At 37.9% G+C, this 20501-nt stretch overlaps 1 protein-coding gene across 12 annotated transcripts in view; it reads right to left on the bottom strand.

Annotated features, from left to right (window-relative positions):
- Magec2l1 (MAGE family member C2 like 1) overlaps window positions 1-20501 on the bottom strand; it is a 181594-nt gene that overhangs the window by 141745 nt on the left and 19348 nt on the right. The window lies entirely within an intron of this gene.

Below are 20501 nucleotides of genomic sequence, written 5' to 3'. Positions count from 1 at the left end.
TCTCACAGGGTGGCTCACTGCTATTTATGGCTTCCTATATTAAAGGAAGAACTCTTAGATCACATCCCCTAAGGTGAGGACAGACTCGTGGATAAAAATGTTCTATCCAAGCTTTGGGACACATTTAAACTAAATTATTGTTCCCATTTAACAGAAAATCTAATTTTAATTAGAAATATTAGTTGATAGTTGCTTCTATCAACTCCATAAACTACAAAGATTATTTGAATTTTTTCTATAAACTTGAAATAGGCAGTAGTAGAGATAGACAAAATGCCAACTGGAATTTAATAATTTATTTGTGAAAAATATGTCTTTGTACTGATGCAATATATAATATATATATACTATATATATATATATATATATATATATATTGCCTGCCAATTGGATAGCTAAAACATTAATCAAACAATCCTGGATATATTTTTGTGATCTTTTTCTAATAACAATTTTACATTTTAATGTGGCCGTTTTTTAATAAGAATATTCTGTGACTAGTGAAATATGTAAGATTTGAAATTTGGTGTCCTTAAGTACAAAGTGATACCTCAACCATGCACATTTTCTTATTGCCTCTGACTGAGGGTGGGCGTGGACAGGGGCCTCCAGCTGCAAAGCTGGATTTTTTAAACGGAGGCTGTGTGACTTCCCAAGCTACATATACTTACTGCCTAGCCCTTAACAACAGTACTTTGCCAACCCCAGATATTGATGAAGCATTTCCCATGAAACAGTGTTACAAACAATTCTTAAACGTGTGTCAGCTTTTCTTATGTGTGGACTACCTTTTGTCTTTATTTGAAGAAAGTATTTACTTGACTCAGTCACAATCAGACGAAAGAGCTGTCTGTGCTCTCAGCGATACAGAATTTTGGCCAATTGCAAATCAGTGGTGTTTGAATAAGGTTTGTTTTTAAAATTACCATCTGTCTTTGCTTCCTCCTTTCCATGATTTCATGATTTCACAAATCAGAATATTGCTGTGGTCTTTAGATCCCATGCATACCCAGTCTGCATTTTACTAAGGGGCTCACCTGCCATCTAGTGGAGAGAGTAAGTAATTTTACTTATTCTGACAAACTAGACAATAGCTAGCCAGAATCTAAGACCTTCGACAATGCTGCTCACAGTGACAGCTTATGCTTAAGTAGCACTTTGTAATCAAAAGCATTTCACAAGCCACAATGTTTTGTTGGCAACACAGTGCTACAATCCAAGCAAATCATTCCCATATATTTCAGAGGACACTGGTCAAGGTTAGACTCTAACCCAAGTGTTACAGCTATATCCCCTCTGAGATTATATATTCTCATATTTCTTCACATCTGATTCTATGTTATGAAGAATTCTGAAAATATCTCTTTGCCACAAATACATCCCCTCTAGGAAATCTTCATTTTTAGGTAAATACTCCCTCCTCAGGGAAAACTATCTAAAAAGGCAAACACAGTTTTTACTAGGTAAGAAATTAATGCTAACCCAAACAAGGTTATGTCAATCAGTCTTCTGTATGTATAAACTGAGCAAATAATACTCAAGGCTCAGCTCTTGGAGGGCTTTCTGACTACATGCAGAAACTGTTATTTTCAATTCTTTTTCTTATGACCTTGAATAATAATTCTTCCAAAGCAATATGATTCTGTACTTTGTACATCTTTTTTAAAAAATGTGTGTACTGAGCTTTGAGAGAGGGAGGACAAGAAATTCATTTTCATTGCTTAGTGTGTCCGAAAGTTCCTGTGACTTGTAGTGAATCTGCAAATGGAGCACAGAGCATACTGTGCTGTAAAGTCATTTGAGAAGGGATGCTTGAGGCTTATCCTTTAGTTCCTATGGCGCCTTTACATCAGAACTGAGTTCATGTGCCTAGGAATGAAGAAGGGCCAGATTCAATGAACCAAAGGTTAGGGCACTTTAGAGAAAGATGTGCATTAGTGGTGTTATCCATTTGCTGGTTCCACACTTTAGCATACTATGTGTACCAAAGCAAAGGACAGCTGCTACATGTAGTCGTGTTTGAGTTTGTCTAAAAACACAGAGGGTCAGATCAACAAAAGGTTTCAGGGATCATTGTTCCCAGATCGCTCCTGTTTCTTGTCAACACGTTCCCTGTATGAACACTGCAGAATTGCTTGCAAACAGATTTGATTTCACATGAAAATGTCAACTTTGGGACTGGAGAAACAACTCAAGGGGTAAAAAGTGCTTCCTAAATACACCTAACAGCCTGAGCTGGATCCTTAATCTCACACTTTAAATACTAAATAGATAAATAAATAAAATGAATGCAGCACCATACATCTGGAATCCTAGCAGCCCTATGACAAGATGGGGGTAGATAAAAACAGAATTTCCCAGAAGCTGATGGGGCAGCTACCCTGGAAACAGGAGAGGCCTTGCCTAAAATACAACATAAAACAGAATTGACTACTAATTAACAGATACAAACACAGAGGGAGGGAAGGAGGGGAAAGGGAATATATTTACACACAGGGACCAACATAAAAAAGTAAACATAAACTAAAATACAAATAAACATTGTATACCAATTTGAGAGTGAGGGTAGGCATCACTGTGGAATTGTTTAATCCTTAACTTTATGCACAGTCTTAATTTAAACACAGAAGGAACCTACTATTCATAAAGGGCATTGATGACATAATTTATATCATGTGTGGAGCATGTCCCTGTATTCTCGAGCTTGGACTTGACCCTGGGCCAATTTTATTGATTGTCCCCACCCCATGTCTAGGCTGCAAATATGCTAGATGAGCCCTTTCACGGTGTTTGTTGCATGTTCAACTCTGGTGCACCTAAACACTTTTGCAGAAGATAGTATTACTTGTTTTTATTGGCTCGTTCTTTGTTTTCTATCCGGTTATCCCAAGTGTGTGCCTACAGGTTCACAACATGGGAATTTCTTTAAGCTTCAGTCACTTATACAAACACCAGTCCTATTATTACTAATAACAAACTTATAGAAACACCAGTCCTATTACTACTAATAACCACTAGCTGCAATTAGAAAATGCTCTCGCTAGGCACCATACTAAGGCATTGGTATATGTAGACTAAGCTTGGCCCCACTGCTCTTATCTGTAGGCCACACTTATTGTCACCCACCATGTGTCAAAGAGCCTGAGACTTTCTCAAGTTCTTAAAGTTAATATACAGTGGAACAGCATACTTACCTGGTAATCTACCTCTAGAACAATGGCCTTTAAATACTTTTGCCTCAAGCAGAAGACAGCAGCAGAAAAAGAAAAGAGAAACCATTCTACATGGTCTCTGATCTGGTAATGTCCAGTCACCAATCATGGTGTTTATACTTCTTTTATCACATCTTTTGTAGCCTGAGTCATTACCAAATCAATTCCATTCTAGTTTCTCCATAGCACTCATCAGTTACATGAAAAGTTTCCATTAAATACAAGTTCCTTCTGTTTTACTCCTTCTACTCAACCGAATAACAAGGCCCACCTCCAACACAGTCTCTTCTCTAGGAACTCTGTACCTGAGACTCCAGCTGGTAATAGATACTTTCCCACATAGCCATCTGTATGAATTTCTCTTAGGGGACATTGCATACTTCATCTATTCTAATAATTCTTTATGTACATTATACTCATAGTCTCTCAACTCTGCTTCAACAATGACTCCTATCTAGGTTACCCCCAAAATAGTAATCCCTAGGCCCTCAACACTTATCCCAGTTATGTGCAACACTTAAAGTTAATATTGTGGGGCGGTACCTTCTGTTATGAAGTGAACACCCTTAAGCCGTTGTGTCTCTGTATCTTCAGCCTAGCATAGTCTTTCACTCATATGCTTAGTGAATGAATGAATGAATGAATGAATGAATGAATGAACGAACTGACAAGTAAAGTATTTCCTGAATGCCTCCTAGTAGAAGTAATCCTTTTCTGGGAAAGCCAAGAGCAATGTGGTCTTTGTTTTTCAACACGTGTTAATGATCTATAGACAAGTCTTAGATCCCTTATCAGATTACTAGCTCTATAGCCTTGCCATCTGCCAGCAGTCAAGGCTCACAGGAGAGTTCCATAAATATTTTGTAAATGAGAGATTTGTCACAATGAATGTGGCTTCTTACTGGTGGGCTAAGGGGAGCTCTGTGTGAGAAAGGATGCAGGCTGCAAGGCCTGCTGTTTTCTCCTATACTGAGAAGCAGTCAGCACTTATCACTGTCACTTGTGACATGACAGACAGTTCACCAGCTTTTGGCTTTGTTTTGTGTGTGTGTATGTGTGTGTGTGTGTGTGTGTGTGTGTGTGTGTGTGTGTGTGTGTGTGTGTGTGTGTGTGTTTGGCTTTACCACAGGAGAAAATTAGCAGAACAAACTTCAACTTCGAACACATTAGGACAGTGATAAGAATCTACAGCAAAAAAAAAAAAACTGTTTTCATGCAAAATGTCAGTTTCACATAATAGCTGCATGTATTCTAGAAAAATAAACCATATTAATTTGCTAGCATGACTGTACCCCAACTGTACTGGCTGATCTGTGTGTCAACTTGACACAAGCTGGAGTTATCACAGAGAAAGAAGCCTCCCTTAAGGAAATGCCTCCATGAGATGCAGCTGTAAGGCATTTTCTCAATTAGAGATCAAGGGTGGCAGGGCCCACTGTGGGTGGTGCCATACCTGGGCTGGTAGTCTTGGGTTCTATAAGAAAGCAAGCTGAGAAAGCCAGGGAAAGCAAGGCAGTAAGTAACATCCCTCCATGGCCTCTGCATCAGCTCCTGCTTCCGGACCTGCTTGAGTTCCAGTCCTAACTTCCGTTGGTGATGGACAGCAATGTGGAAGTGTGAGCTGAATAAATCCCTTTACTCCCCAACTTGCTTCTTGGTCATGATGTTTGTGCAGGAATACGAACTCTGACTAAGACACCAACCACATCATTTCTTCCACAACATGTTTAAATGATTAAAGATAATTACTTATCTTAACACCTGGTTTTATAATAAAGAGGAATAAATTAAAATGTGTGTGTAGAATGATAGAAAAGTTAAAGAACATAAAAAACTGTATGAGCCTACCAATTAATTATGGATTCTTCCTGTTTCATCAACTGATAAATAATATAAAATTTCTCAGGAAGAAGAAATTTTCAACACTGATTACTTTACAGAACACACAGTTTGCAGGAAGCAACAGGACATTTCTACATCTACTTCATGTCAGACTCTGTCCTGACCCTAAGAAAGCATGCAAATAGAGGTTACAAGGCTAATAAACAGCTGAGTTCAAATTTGAGTTTACCTCTCTCATGCCTGTTAAAAACAATCTATTGTAAGTATACTACGTCCTAGAAATCCTCCTCACTACTCTTTCACTTTATCCTTCTTCCCCACAAACATTCTAGCTTCTATCTGGGCCAGTTCTGGGGATTGCAAACCCTCGTTAAACACAACATCCTTCCAACTGGTGTATCTGTGCAACTAGGCTACTCCCCTGTTAATTATCCTGGGCATTTCACTTCACCTTACAGTCCAAACTTGTTAAGCTATACAAATCAGCCTTTGGATGTTTTTCATCTCTCCACAAATGCACAATGTTAATAGCCTGGTGGCAGAAATGCAGTAGTGACAATCCAAATTGGAGTAGATTCCCCTGGATCAATACCTCACTTGGTGGCCTGCTGCCAAGTCCTGAATCACCATCAGAAAATATGGAGCTCAATTCTTCTCTTGTTCTCAGTGATTAATTGGCCTTGTCATCACATTGTCAGAAATGCTATTTCTTGGCAATGGTGATAATCCCTTCTAAAGAACCAGCTATGACAGCGAGTGTGCAACCAGCATGCATGTACACAAGGAGTCACTGCAAACATCTGAAGGCATTTGCAGACTTGGGAGAGCTTGTTCATCTACATAAAATATTTAAGTAAAAGAGTATTCAATATCACTTTTAAAAACACTAAGCACTGTCAAAACGGCAAAGTTAATTCTTTTAGATTAAAGGAAAATGAAGGACCAATAATGAGGCATGCAATTATCCCTTAAAAATGTTTTTAAAATTTGTAATTAGAGTTAATTGCTATAAAATACCATGTTGATTTGGAAAGCTGTTATACTAAAATAGAAAAGAAAGCAATGGAATTATGAATGTGTTTCCTATGCTAGCCAGGCACGTGGTTTAGGGGAAAGCCCCACTTGATTTAGTGACCCAACCCACACATGCTCAGACAGCTGTGTGTCAGCCTCCCGTACTCTCTTGCACCTGTTTTTCTTTTGCACATTGTCTTTACACATGTTAGAAGTCCTATTATTCCCAGTGCCCCCCATTTCATAGAGCTCCTATGATGGAGATGCCTAAAGAAAACTATTCATGGGATTAAAAATCAATGCAATGAAGCTGTGGAGGTGATCCGGCTCTCTAATTGGAATTCCATTGACACATGCCGCTGGGAATCACTCTACACTTGACCTAACTTCAAAGGATGTCACTTTTATTCACCACAGGCACAACTACATCTAAATACAAGAGCTTGCCAATTTTGTTGTCTCTAGAACTTCATTGAAATGTGCTGGTGTAGGTTATGACTATTGTATGATAGTAGCTTTCAGAATATCAGTCCTGAGTATAAAGGGATGATACCGTTTTGAAACTTCACGTTACAAAAAAAGAAAGAAAGAAAGAAAGAAAGAAAGAAAGAAAGAATGAAAGAGCCTCAATTACTGTCTTATAGTTATACCTTAAAGGAGAGTTAGCTTGTCATTAACATATATTTTATTTGGCAGGAGGGGTTATATAAGCTGTTCAGAAAATAAGTTTTCTCCAAGTATTCAAATGTATATGCATTGATTAATTAATGCATCATTAACATATGATAGATTGCCACCCTAGCATATATTTCACCATTCAATGCTCATTTCAATTATATTTAATATAAATATATATTGGTCATTTTTGAGGTTTGAGTACAATCTGATCTTGTAAAATGTCTCCATAATATAAAGTATGTACCATGAGCAGAATAAGACTCAATGGCAATTGGTATAATTTCTCTCGCTCTATTTCTCCTCACATATATGAAAAGGCCAAGAAACTAGAGATATAAAGCATCTAATAATTTGATATGGGAAATTAGGCATTGACAATAACCTTCTAGACTAAAAGCAGATGCTTTTGGACAGATCTGAAATGAGGGTACCACTGAAAGCTTGTACTTGCCTCAGCAGAATTAAAGTATTTCCTCATTTATTCATTCCACCTTTTTTCGGCTGCAACTGTTAGTACTTCACTGCAAGGTGTGGGAAATATGTAACTCACAAAATCTTCACTATCATAATATGATATCAGTATGTAACTGATACTATTATTATTCCTATTTTACCAGGGGACCTCAAAAAATTATTGCCTAATGTCACATAGCAAGAAACAGCAGAGGCCTTTCCAAAATAATTTAGATAGCATATACCCTTTAGCTAATTTTTAGCTAAGGGAAGAAGAATTTAATCATAATTCTTAGGCAAAGGTAAGTCAGGGTACTGAAGACACATAGGGTTAATTACTAGAACTTGAATTTGACATGCCATCACTACTGGAGTAAGTTACACTACCTTTCTACATTCATAATTATTGTTGTTTGACACCTTTTCTTCAAGGACCTATAGAGACAGAAAGTTGTAGGATGATCAGAATTTTAAGACATATTTTTAAGTCAGATTTTTGGCATCCCAGATATTTTAGTTATTTTTAATATTAATTCTAAATTCATCACCAGGACTCCAACCTTATTTATCCACACCACCTCACTAGACAGCACAGCTCAGAGTATTATCAGGAAAGAGCCACAGCTCCTGCCTTGGCATGAGCTCTTGGAGATGGCCCAACCTCAAGAAACTGAGGTCCCCTGAGTAAAAAGGGATGGCAGATCTCAGAGAGGGTGACCTTTGGAGGGGAGGGCAAGTCTGGAAAATAAACCATGGAACTGATGCTGCTTGCTTTGTTTCTTAAATCAGTTCACTTCTGAAGAAACTGTACTTTCTGTCTTCACCTCCTTAATTCTCTTATGGGTTCAGAAAGCCCTCCATTAAAAAAAACAGTCAGGAAAATCTGATGAATACAGTCCCCTTAACTGTGAAGATGGTAACAATTTTTGAGCCCAATTTCCTTCCTGAAAACATTAAGAAGTGCCATCTATCTCTCTGGCAATCCAGATGAGATACTTTAAACTTATCATCAGACATTCAAACAAGAAATGGCAGCTAAGACAGAATTGATTCAAGTCTACTATATGCTTGACTTAAAAAAAAATCAAGAGCTAAGCACAAGGCCTTTGCTCTTGAGATGTGACTAAGGTCAAGGTTAGCTCAATACTGTGTTTCCCACTCATTCAGGAGCTATGTAACTTAGGCTTATAAGCACCTGTTGCATTCATGTAACACAATGTCATTTCTTTAATATAACACAATTAGGGCCTTATGAAGAAATTAATTCATTGGAAGAATGCTTAAAGAAAATGTGATGTGTGTGCACAATGAAGTTTCATTTAGCCATAAAGAAAAGTAACATTGTGTTATTTATAGGAAAATGGATGAATTGGAAATCATTATGTTTGCCAGACTCAGAAAGCCATATGTGCAATCTAGACCTAAATGTAGTATACATACATGCAGGACATTTTTACATATTCTTTATCACATCTTCTATACTGGAGAACATGTCCTTATTGACTACCCCTATGAAATGGCATTGCCTACAGTGATAAAAATAAAAAATGTTTCAGAGTTACAGAGTTCCAATGGCATTTAACCAACTCCCTTACCTCTTTACAAGATGGCTGAGGCCCTAGGGTGGAAGACTTATCCAGGACTAGATTTATTACTAGTGACAGCACAAAGACTCTGGAATATCAGGTCTCGAAATCCTGAAAGGGACTGGTAGTTGAAAAGGTGCCATCTCTCCTAAACTTTCTCTTCTCTTGATTAGTGAAAATTATTTCCCCAATGAGGAATAAAACAAAGAAACTGACTTACTGTTTAACAAAAAAAAAAATGTCAGTAGCAATATCATTCAGTCAAATCTATCAGAGCAGCTTTTCATTTTTTGTGGGAATAGCTAATTTTCAATTTTCATTCTCTGTGTGTGTGTGTGTGTGTGTGTGAGAGAGAGAGAGAGAGAGAGAGAGAGAGAGAGAGAGAGAGAGAGAGAGAGAGAATATACTGGGCTTTAGACAAATTATTTGATGCCTCTTCAGCCATTAATTTCAGCACACAAAGAATGGGATGCTAAAGGGGCGAATTAACTCAGTGGGTTTCTAGTTGAATGGAGTGAATGATTTCTGGAACAATCCACACATCTGCTAGGAACAATACGATGCCTCATTAACAGCCTTATATTAAACAAAAGAGTATCTGGGGTGTTACAGACCACTGGTTGGTTATACAACCTCTTTAGTCTATCATCTGTTTTCAGATAAAAGAGTCAGTAAAGGTCACTTAAATACAAATAGCCACCTGCCTGATACTCAGGAATGCATGGTAACTAAAAAGTCTTTATTTAAATGACTCTTAGTAACTATCAACATGTGCTTCCCTAACATGGAGTTGTATGTATTAAAGAGAGCTTTGGGTCAATGTGCTTGAGTCCTTTTTAGTTTCTTCAATTATTCTTAGTCATTTGCTGGTGATGACCTGGAGATAATTCTGTTTCAATCAGTATTGGTTTATCTATTGCTTGTCATTGTTCTACCACATAACTGAGCAAACAGCCAACACATAGATACCTACCAACAAATATAAACATACACACACAAACACACAATTTCATGTATTCATCAACTGATAAGTCAGTCCCACACAAGTCACTGTGCTAAGACCCTCCAAGAAGGTACAGCTTCTACTCTAAAAATACTTAGATGCTTTTGAAAGAGAACGCATACATCACTGAAAGAAAAAAATCAAACTTTAGTTTTCAAAGGTATATTTTACCTAATATTACAGAAAACTACACATCTCACTATTGATTTGTATCTGTATAATTAATTTCTAGAACACTACAGTTTGAATTGGGGCAGAAATGGACATACAGGCTACAGAGGAAATCCAACAGTTCTGATATACTTCAATGTTTAGAATCAGGAAGTAAGGGCCTGATCTGGTTTTGAGAAAAGACCTCATTCTGTATCCCAGACTCACTTGGAACTCACTATAAACCTCTAACCTATCTTCAAACTCACAAAAAGCCTCCTGAATCAGCCTTCTGAGTGCTGAGGTTGTATGTATGAGTTACCATATCTAGCAAAGGATTTTAACTTCTATTTTTTTAAAAAGAATTTTTAATTCTACTTTAATTTCTCAGAAGTTCAAGAAATCCCCAACTACCCAAAATAGTGATGCATTTGGCTTATTAAACTATATACTAACCAGTATGATTTGCTGTGATTTTCTGCAAAAGAAAAAATGAAAAACATCCTTCTGAATATATGATATGCTTAGAAATGTTTAAATATTTGACATATCAATAAAAGGATCTTTATCAAGGAGATTTCCAAGAGCCCAGAAAACCTTGCACTATACATATTCCATATAATGAAGGTAACAAGCAAATGTTTGAACATAGCAGTAGAACCAACAGGCACAGCCAAAGGTTATTCATGGCAGTGATGCGAAGTCATTTCCTAATATAAGCTTAGGGGCTTCATTCCCTCCCTCTCTTCCTTTTGACTTTGGAACTGACAGCCATTTGAGGTATTGCTATTGATCATGATGAGCTGAAACAGAAGAGATTACTAAAGATTTGGTTTCTTGTTTATAGTGGATAGGTAACAGGTATCTTAGTTAGGGGTTTACTGCTGTGAACACACACCATGACCATGACAACTCTTGTAAGCACAACATTTAATTGGGGCTAACTTACAGGTTCAGAGGTTTATTCCATTAACAAGGTGGGAGTATGGCAGCATGCCACCAGACATAGTGCAGAAGCAGCTAAGAGTTCTACATCTTTATCTGAAGGCGGCTAGGAGGAGACTTACTTCCAGGCAGCTAGGGTGAGGGTCTTAAAGCCGAAGCCCACAGTGACACACCTGCTCCAACAAGGGCACACTTCTTAATAGTGTGACTTCCTGGGCCAAGCATATACAAAACATCTCATTCTATTCTCTGCCCCTCATGTTGGCCCTCATGTTGAAATACATAAGTCTATGGGGGTCATACCTAGCCATAGCACAATAAAGAAAATACATTGATTCCAATTTCCAAAGTCTCCATAGTCTATAGCAGTCTCAACAATGTTAAAAGTTAAGTCTTTTCTGAGATTCATACAATCATTAAACTGTAACCAGTAAATCAAGAGAGGAAACCACTTGGGCAAACTCCAAACTCTGCATCTCCATGTCTGACGTCAAAGTGGCCTTTTGACCTTCAACTCCTTTTTCATCTTTGTTGATTATAAAAAAACTTCTTTCTCCTGGACTAGTTCCACTTCCTGTTATCAGCTTTCCTCGGCAGGTATTCTATGGTTCTGGCATTTTTAACATCTTAGATTCTCCAAGTCAACTTCAACTTCACAGCATTTTGTTTCAATGTGTGTGATCCACACATCATCTTTTGGGCTCCTCCAAAGGCCTTGTGTCCCATCTCCAGCTCTGCCCTCTGCAGCACTCTAGGCTCTGGTTGACTCCACTGCACTGCACTGGTGTTCTTGGTAATAATCCCACGGTACTGGCATCTCCAATAAACTAGGGTCTTCAACTACAACTAGGCTTTACCAATATTCTCTCATAGGCTCTCTTCATGATGCCAAGCCTCAACTTCTTTGCATGACTCCTTCAGTCTTGAGCTGTCAACTGCAACTGAGGCTGCACCTTCACCAATGGCTTTCCATGACCTCTCACAGTACCAAGCCTCAGTTGCTCTCCATGTCCTCTTCTTACCTTCAAAACCATTACCACCTGGGTAATTCTTAGATACTACCAAGTTCAGCTGCAGCACTCAGTACAACCTTGGCTATCTCTGAAACACAGCACGTTTGTGTTCTCAGAAAACACTTCCCAGATGATTTCACCTTAATGATGCTGGCCTCTTCTTAACCACAACTAATTTCTTAGCTCCAGCCAACCACCATCAATTGTCCAGTAGCCACTTCTATTCTTGACTCTAAAGCCAGAGCCACACAGCTAAAGCTACCAAGTTCTGCTGCTTGCTGAGGCTGGGACATGTCCCCCCTTATTCTATTAACCAGTTTTCTGTTTCCTCACTGCTTAATCTTGGCTGTCCTGGAACTTTCTCTGTAGATTGACATTGAACTCAGAGATCTGCATGGCTCTGTCTCCTGGAATTAAAGGTGTATGGCACCATGCTCAGATTTAAGCTTTCTTCACTTAGAACTTGTTCTGCCCAAGGCTGGCCTTGAACTCAAGAGATTGGATGTGCTTTGCCTTCTGGACTTAAATTTAGTTAGATAGGATCTTGCCCCAAGGTCACCAGTCCCTTAATTTAATTTAACATCCTTGAACACAGGATTGAGCTCCATTTCACTTCCTGGTGCCCCTTTAATACTTGAACCACAGATTATATATTTTTCCTTTCTAAGCTTGCTATGCTTATTCAAACCACTCTTTAGGAGACTTAACCAGAGAACAAAGTCTCTCCTGGGGATTTTTTCAGACTTCTTTTGTCAATGCAATTAATACAAATCTCTTGTAAGGACAACATTTAATTGGGACTGGCTTACAGGTTAAGAGGTCCATAATCATCAAGGGAAGAGCATGGCAGCAGTTCATGCAGTTATGATGCAGGTAGAGCTAAGCATTCTACAACTTCATCTATGAGAAGACTAACTTCCAGGCAGCTAGGGGGAGAGTCTTAAAGGCCACGCCCACAGTAACACACTTCCTCTAACAAGACCATACCTCCTAATAGTTCCACTCCCTTGGCCAAGCGTATAGAAACCATCACAAGAGGAGAGAAGAATTTGAGGTGAGTCTTGATGAAAGGGATATATTTTGAACCACCGAAGCAATGAAAAAGAGCACAGTGGACGAAGACAGCAGTACATGGAGTGGGAGAAAACTCTACAGAGTGGAGAGGAACCCAAGCAACAGGACACAGTTCCAGGATCCCTGGAAGGTCCGGGAGAGGACCTGGTGAGAGTTCTCATTAGGAGTTTTTTTAAGTGCCCCTCTCTCTAATCATCATCAAGGGATTCAGGAAAGGAGATAGAGAGGGTAAGGTACAAAGGCGAAGGAACATCTGCAAACATCGCACTTCCTGTTGGCCAATGCTGTTTCACCTCCCTTTTGTCTTACTAACACCCTAGCCGCTGCCAGGGCTCCCAGTGTGGGCAGATATGTAGGCAGCTTACTGAGTTCCCACAGAGAAGCAGATCACAGTAAGGCACTCTAAAAGTTCTTAATCCCTACAGTTGTGTTAGGAGTCACAAGCACAGGTTTCAGTGAAAAACCTGAAAAGGCAAAATTGTCAGCAACATTAATTAAACGCATTAGCAGACTGCAATACGTTTAGACTTAATCTTCTTTTAGGAAGCTCTTAATACCCTGCATTAAATGCACAGCTAATCTTCTTATATACTCTGGAATTCCACCTCAGCAGACAGTTCATCCAGCCCTAAAAAGATACCGAAGCACCTTCAAATGTATTTTTACTGGCAAACCAGGAAGTTGTCAGGTCTCATACCACAGAATAAATATTCTTCAATCACGTAATTTAAAGGTGTTTTAAACTGAAGAAAATATTAAAGGTATTTATTCTCTATAACATGACATCTTGAAAATGTATGCACTGTGGAATGACAGTCATAACAATTTAACAGACATGCTTATCAATTTTAACATAAAATAATTAAAATGTAGTCTCCTAGCAATATACAATGTATTATTAACTGTAGTTGTATAAAAGCTCTCCAGAGTTTATACTTATAAGCCAAAGATTTTGCCCTTTGACCTTCTGCTCCCACCCCAGCCTTTGGTAAACACCATTTTACTCAATATGCCTTTGAGTTCAATGTTTTTAGATTCTACTTGTGAGATTATGTAATTTTGTGTCAGTTAATGCTACTAACTCCTTTTTGTTACAAATTATAGGGTTTACTTCCTTTTAAAGGAGAGAAAGGGAGAGGGAGAGGGAGAGGGAGAGGGAGAGGGAGAGGGAGAGGGAGAGGGAGAGGGAGAGGGAGAGGGAGAGGGAGAGGGAGAATATATGAATATGCGTGCCTGCAAGTGCTTGTGCACATACATATATGTGGAACCAAAGGACAATTTGTAAAGAATCAATTTTCTCCTACCATGTGGTTTCCAGGAATTGAACTGAGCTTATCTCCACTGAGCCAACATGCCTGCCCTAGGACATGGTTTTAAAGCAGCAAAACCTAAAATATCCTTCAAATAGTTAAAAATATCATCTCTCATTTGCTTCTATCATTCTCTTTCTCTTTTGCCTTCTTTCTGTAATTTATAAAGGAATTGTGATGAATAATTCTACTTCTTCAGCAAGAAGGAAGCTCTTAGTGAAGCTGACTGAGAACAACCATCCTATGCCACAACCAATCAAGACAGAACACACAGCAAATCTATTATCTCTTACTTTCCATGCTCACAAGAACTGTGCATGAAAAGAAAGGCCAGGGTGTTGGGGATTTAGCTCAGTGGTAGAGCGCTTGCAGCAAGCGCAAGGCCCTGGGTTCAGTCCCCAGCTCCGGGAAAAAAGAAAAAAAAAAAAGAATGAAAAGAAAGGCCAGGATTGGATGTAAGCAGGAAGTATAGTGAATAAGAAAAATAAATTTAAATTTAAAAAATTTAGAAAAAGGAAAGAAAAATTATTATATGTGAAATGTAAATAAGTAAAATAACCAATAAAAATATAAAAAAGAAAAGTTGTTATGGTCATTTAAAGAACAGTTATATTAAGTATAAACTACTCTCCAAAACCAGAATCTCCTCACATCTGTAGCTATATATAAGTTTAAGACATAAGGGGGAAAAAGACACAGCCTCATGTAACCTAAGGAAACATAAAAATAATGAGAACAAAATTTTATATTTTTAAATACCGACTACCAAACTGAGGACTTCCCACATGCTGGACAGTCACTACATCTGGGAGCCATATTTATACTCTGCATTTTACATTTGTTTCTGAGTCAGTGTCTTAGTAAATTTCCCAAGCTAACTTTGAACTTACTTTATATATTAGGAGAGCTTTGAGTTCATGATCATTGCACATCAGTGCTGACTAGCCGGCATTACAAAAATGCAGCATCATACCCAGTAACAAAATTAGTCTTTTATCCACCCTAAAACGTTTTGCCTCAATACATTAAATATTTTATTTTCTTCTTTAAAAACATGATTAAAAATCTAGAAAAAAACAACCAAACAAAAACACTGTATTTGGGAGATGTTTCCCTCTGCTTTTCAGCTTGTAATGTTTCCTTCTAATATTATAGTAATGGGGGAGACATAAAAGAGGTTGCATTGTCAAAACAAGTGACATGTAGTAGAAAATCAGAGACTAAGACTCTCAAAAAGACCACTTGAGAATATCACCCTGAGTGATGTAATGCAAACACAGGAAGAGATATCAGGTATGTATTCACTGATAAGTGGTCATAATTAACCATAAAATGAAAGACAGCCCAAACAAACTAGGTAATAAGGAGGTCCCAAGGGAGGACGTGCGAATCTCAGAAGGAGAAACTAAATAGTCATCGAGGTGGACTGAGGGAGGGAAATGGTGGGAGAGAAGGTGAGGAAGGAAATGGGGATGGCAATCAGGTGGGGGGGGTGAGAGAGGGCTGGTTGGGGGTGAGAATAGAAATTGGTGGGGGGGGGCAACTCTGCTGACTAACTGGAAGTCTGGGATGGGAAAGGATATGGATAGTCTATGGGGGTGACCCTAGCCTAGATGCCTCTCAGAGGAGGATATAGGGTCTGAAGTGGCTACATCCTGTGGCCAGGCAGGACTTCCACAGGATCGAAGAGGACATCAATCCACCCACAAAACCCTCAACCCAAATTTTCTTTTGCCTAAAAATATGCAAGGATAAAGATGGAGCAGAGACTAAGGGAACCAACAACCAATGACTGCCCAACCTTGAGATCTATCTCATGGGAAAGAACCACCTCCTGACACTATATTGATGCTCTGCTATGCTTGTAGACATGAAGCTAGAGCATAGCTGTCTCCTGAGAGGCTTCATCCAGCAGCGGATGGAGGCAGATGCAGAGACCCACAGCCAAACATTCAGGCAGAACCTGGGAAGTCTTGTGGAAGAGTCAGGGATAGAAGTCAACAAGTCAGAGGGGTCAAGGACACCACAAGAAGACGGACAGAGTCAAGTAACCTGGTACCATTGGGCTCATAGAGCCTGGGCAACTGCTCAGGAATCATGCAGGAGCTGGACCTGGATCTCCTACAGATTTGTAGCAATGTGCAGCTTGGTCTTTTTGTGGGTCCCCTAAGAAGGGGAGCAGGGGCAGTCTCTGTCTCTGTTTCCTGCCATCGAATCCCTCCCACCCCTACTTAGAATGCATGGATGGGCCTCAGTGGGAGAGGGACCCTATAGAATCCTTACAGTTATACTTTATATTAATCAAACTAAGTGCCATACATATTAAAATGTGTAATTGGTGGCATTTAAATATTCAACAAAGAATTTTTTCATGAGTTTTGTTAAGTATTTTAAATCACAACACATACACACACATGTACATGCGTGCACACACACACACACACACACACACACACACACACACACACACTTTTTCCACTAAACTTTCATAGAGCACAGTTCCACTTGGAAAGTCTTCTGAATAAAGCCTTACCAAGAGAATTCAGGAATTTCCCATTGATATGAAGGTATAGAAAAGTGCAATTAGGGGTTGGGGATTTAGCTCAGCGGTAGAGCACTTGCCTAGCAAGCGCAAGGCCCTGGGTTCGGTCCCCAGCTCCGGAAAAAAAAAAAAAGAAAAGAAAAGTGCAATTAAGTTAAATCCCAAGCCTAATCAGCACTAAGGAGCAGAGAGCAATGCAGTGAACCTTTGGTCAGCAAAACAGAAGATAGTGTGAGAATCAGTAAACAGTTGATTACTTTCTCCCATATCTCCCATCAGAAACATAAAACAGTGCCAAGATGACCTAGAAATAATCTACAAGTGTTTAGAAGAACCCCGTGCTACATATATAGGCTGTGTGTGGTCAGCTGTTATCTCCTGGACTTCTCAAGGTCTCCTGTATATACTTTTCTCATTTCCACCCAGGAATGTGAGCTTGCACATTTTATGGAAAAGGTTTTCCTCTGAATGCCCTTTGGCGCCACGAGGAAATGTATGTATGTGTCCAATGGATGACACCCTTGGTATTCTCCCTCCAAGCCTAGTGCTTAAGACTATGACCTAGGTGTTCCCAGTATGTTTCCAGGATGTATTTCCTCTCCTCTGCTTTTCAGTCAACTTTCTTCATGCCTGGATTCAAACCTTTTAACAACAGTAATGTGGCCTGCTTGGGCTTTCAAATTTTAAAATTGATTATCTAGCTCTAAGGAGTTTAGGATACCAGTTCTACTGTCATGAGCCATGTTGTCTTCAATGCTGAGACTAAGGAGGCCTCCAGGACCCAGGCAGATGGCTAGTACCTCCATTCCATGTTTTTGAAGGGACTGGATAATTTTACATATGCATCAACCTTTCCAGATCTCAAAGTACTTCCACAGAAATTTCAACTTGAGTCAACTATTACTTTTACATGGTATCAAGGAAGCTAAGTGTAATACAATTGATATTTTATGGAAGACAAAATAAAGATACAGAAGATACCCCTCATGGTGTCAAAAATACAATGGAAAGGCGATATAAAGTACTGTTGAACAGCATAACCATTCTTCTTTAATGCTCAAAATGCAGTAAAGAATGTCAGAAAAGTGAAGCTTCATTTTAGTTGAGCAACTTCAGTTAATTATTTAGTGACAAGTATCTTCTTCGGAATAGCAACTGCTATATAATTTGTGAGGCATGGTACAGCATACAAATATGGAACCATTTGTTCAAAACACATCAAGAATTTCAAAAGTAACAGCAGAGCAGTAAACCGAGCATAAAGACCATCTGCACGTATGAAAGAACAGCCCATAAGATTTACCACCAAAAAATCCTTAAGTTTCAGACCCAAGGCCCAGAGGCCTTTGAACTGGAATTGCCTTGAAGGCCTTCTCCTTGAGAACTAGTTCTCATGGTAATAGAAGGCACCAGGCAAGCTTCCAAAGGAAGGAAACACCTAATATTCCTACACAGCTCTGATCTCTATGAAACACATCAATGACCAGTATGGCGCAGGACGTCCGAAGGTTTTCCAGCTGTCACCAATATTAATCACAGTTTTCACTCGAGCGCAATAAACCTAATAAACAGCAGTATCTATCATTAGTGGATTCTTCTAACTGTAATTGGATGTTCTTCAGCACTAAAAATTGTTTATGCTGGAAAACATGTATATGCAGAAAAAGTTTTTTTTCAGTTAAATTAGTTAAAAAAAAACCTTTTCTGATTATATTGTATGATATCTTTTCCAATTAAAATCAATTCTCATTTCATCTTAAAAATACCTCATTATCTACGTTACATTATAAATTTAAAATGCTAACTCGTTTTAAGAAGAGATACACTTCCATATAACAAAATATAGTTGAAAAGTTTAATTCCATAGTCAAAAAAGTTTATGAATTAAAGAAACACTATGTACAATCAACAATTCCTATAAACTCAGTAGCAATGTTTTAAACACAAATGCATATATATTTACCAAAGGAAACTATACATGAGATCAGACTCACTGATTCATCTCTCATAATCTCAGTTATATATTACATGGTTTAATTTAAAATTGTGTACCAGAACTAAAATAATTTTTAAATGGATAAAATACGTCACTCTTATCTTAATTTGATATCTATCATTAAGTATTCCTTAATTAATTTCTCTGTTGTCTTGATAACTATTCTAAAATATATATTAATACTTTTATTAAAAATTAAGTCTGATATTCTTAAAAGTAATTCTGATTTTGTTATTTATCGTGACCTGAACTATGCCTTTTCCAATCAAGTTATAATGGAATACTTTGTATAAAATTGATTTGAATCTATAGTTTCAAGTTTTTATATTTAAAGTATATAATAATTTCAAAGCAGTTTATTAAAATTATTGCTTTGGGAAGCACATATTGATCTATGCATTTTGATTCTCCTAATCTATTGTAAGCATAGGGAGAAAAAATAAAAATTAAATGCTCCCCAAATAAAAGTATAATGAATCTCGTAGTCATTTGGTAAATACTGGCAGAGACAGTTTCCTAGAAATTGAAAAAGAATCAGCTGCCTCAGTACAAGCCTTTGTAAATCGCAGGACTTCTTGTTTTCATGAAATTAGAGATGCTATTATCTATTTAAAATGTACTAATTTTTTAAAATCATTGAAAAATATTTTCAGTTCAAGAAGTTTTTTGGTTCTTTTTTCTATTTTATCTATTTTTCATTAGTATAAACACAATGCATTTTATGAATACATAAATGTAATGTGTCTTTACCATATTTACCCATTGTCCTCTCACCCTGTCACTTCCTCTTCTCAAGTTGTCCTCTGTATAGATTCACGTCTGAAAAGTCGTTTTATGAGACAGGGTCTCACTACATAGCTGGCATTATCCTGAAACTTAAAATTCCTGCTTCCTCTTCCTCTTCCTCTAAAATATTCCAATTCCAAGTACTGAGACTACAGGAGCACACCAGCACTTCATACTAAGAACTGGCTTGGGTAATAAATAAATCACTGTGCAGGTTTTTACTTGTGACTTAGATCCTCATCCCATTCCTTTTAAATCATTTACATGAACAAAGTTACCTGAGTTCTCATATCTGTAAAAATTAAAAATAAGGACCAGGAATATAGCTCAGTAGCACGGCAACTTTCTAGCAAGGCCAAAGGTTCAATCCCCAGTAGAATAAAGAAAGGGTGGGGAGATTAGAAATAATAGTCATCCTCAGAGCAGTGAACTAATCAGGAGAAAATACACTCATGTTCACTTAAGAGAGGCACAGACAATTCTACTTTCACTTCTACTCATTATATACCAACACGTAATATTCTATTCTCTTCAGACCAAACGTTCAGTACAAATAATTTAATAATAAAAATCATAATATTTAGAGGCGTAAACTCACAAGAAAGTTTATTTCAATTCCCATATATTTTCAGTAGTTGTGTGGTAGAGTCACCAATAAAAGGCATTTAAACATAAATTATATTACATTATAATGAATTGTGTGAAGGAAGTACAGTGAATTGGTTATTTCAAGGAGACAGAAAATCGGGGGAATTTTCTGTCTGCCAAAAGACCTTTTTGTCATTTTTTTCTTTTAAATAAACAAGTTAGAACAGTGTTTTACTTTGATTATTTTTTAAAGTGATTAATTTGCTTTTGAGTATAACTATCGACATATTTACAATATAGTAATGACAG

Source organism: Rattus norvegicus, chromosome X, assembly GCF_036323735.1.
Source record: "Rattus norvegicus strain BN/NHsdMcwi chromosome X, GRCr8, whole genome shotgun sequence".
NCBI classification, from domain to species: Eukaryota; Metazoa; Chordata; class Mammalia; order Rodentia; family Muridae; genus Rattus; species Rattus norvegicus.
Note: the sequence above shows the minus strand (reverse complement) of the source record. Positions and strands in the feature narration are given on the sequence as shown.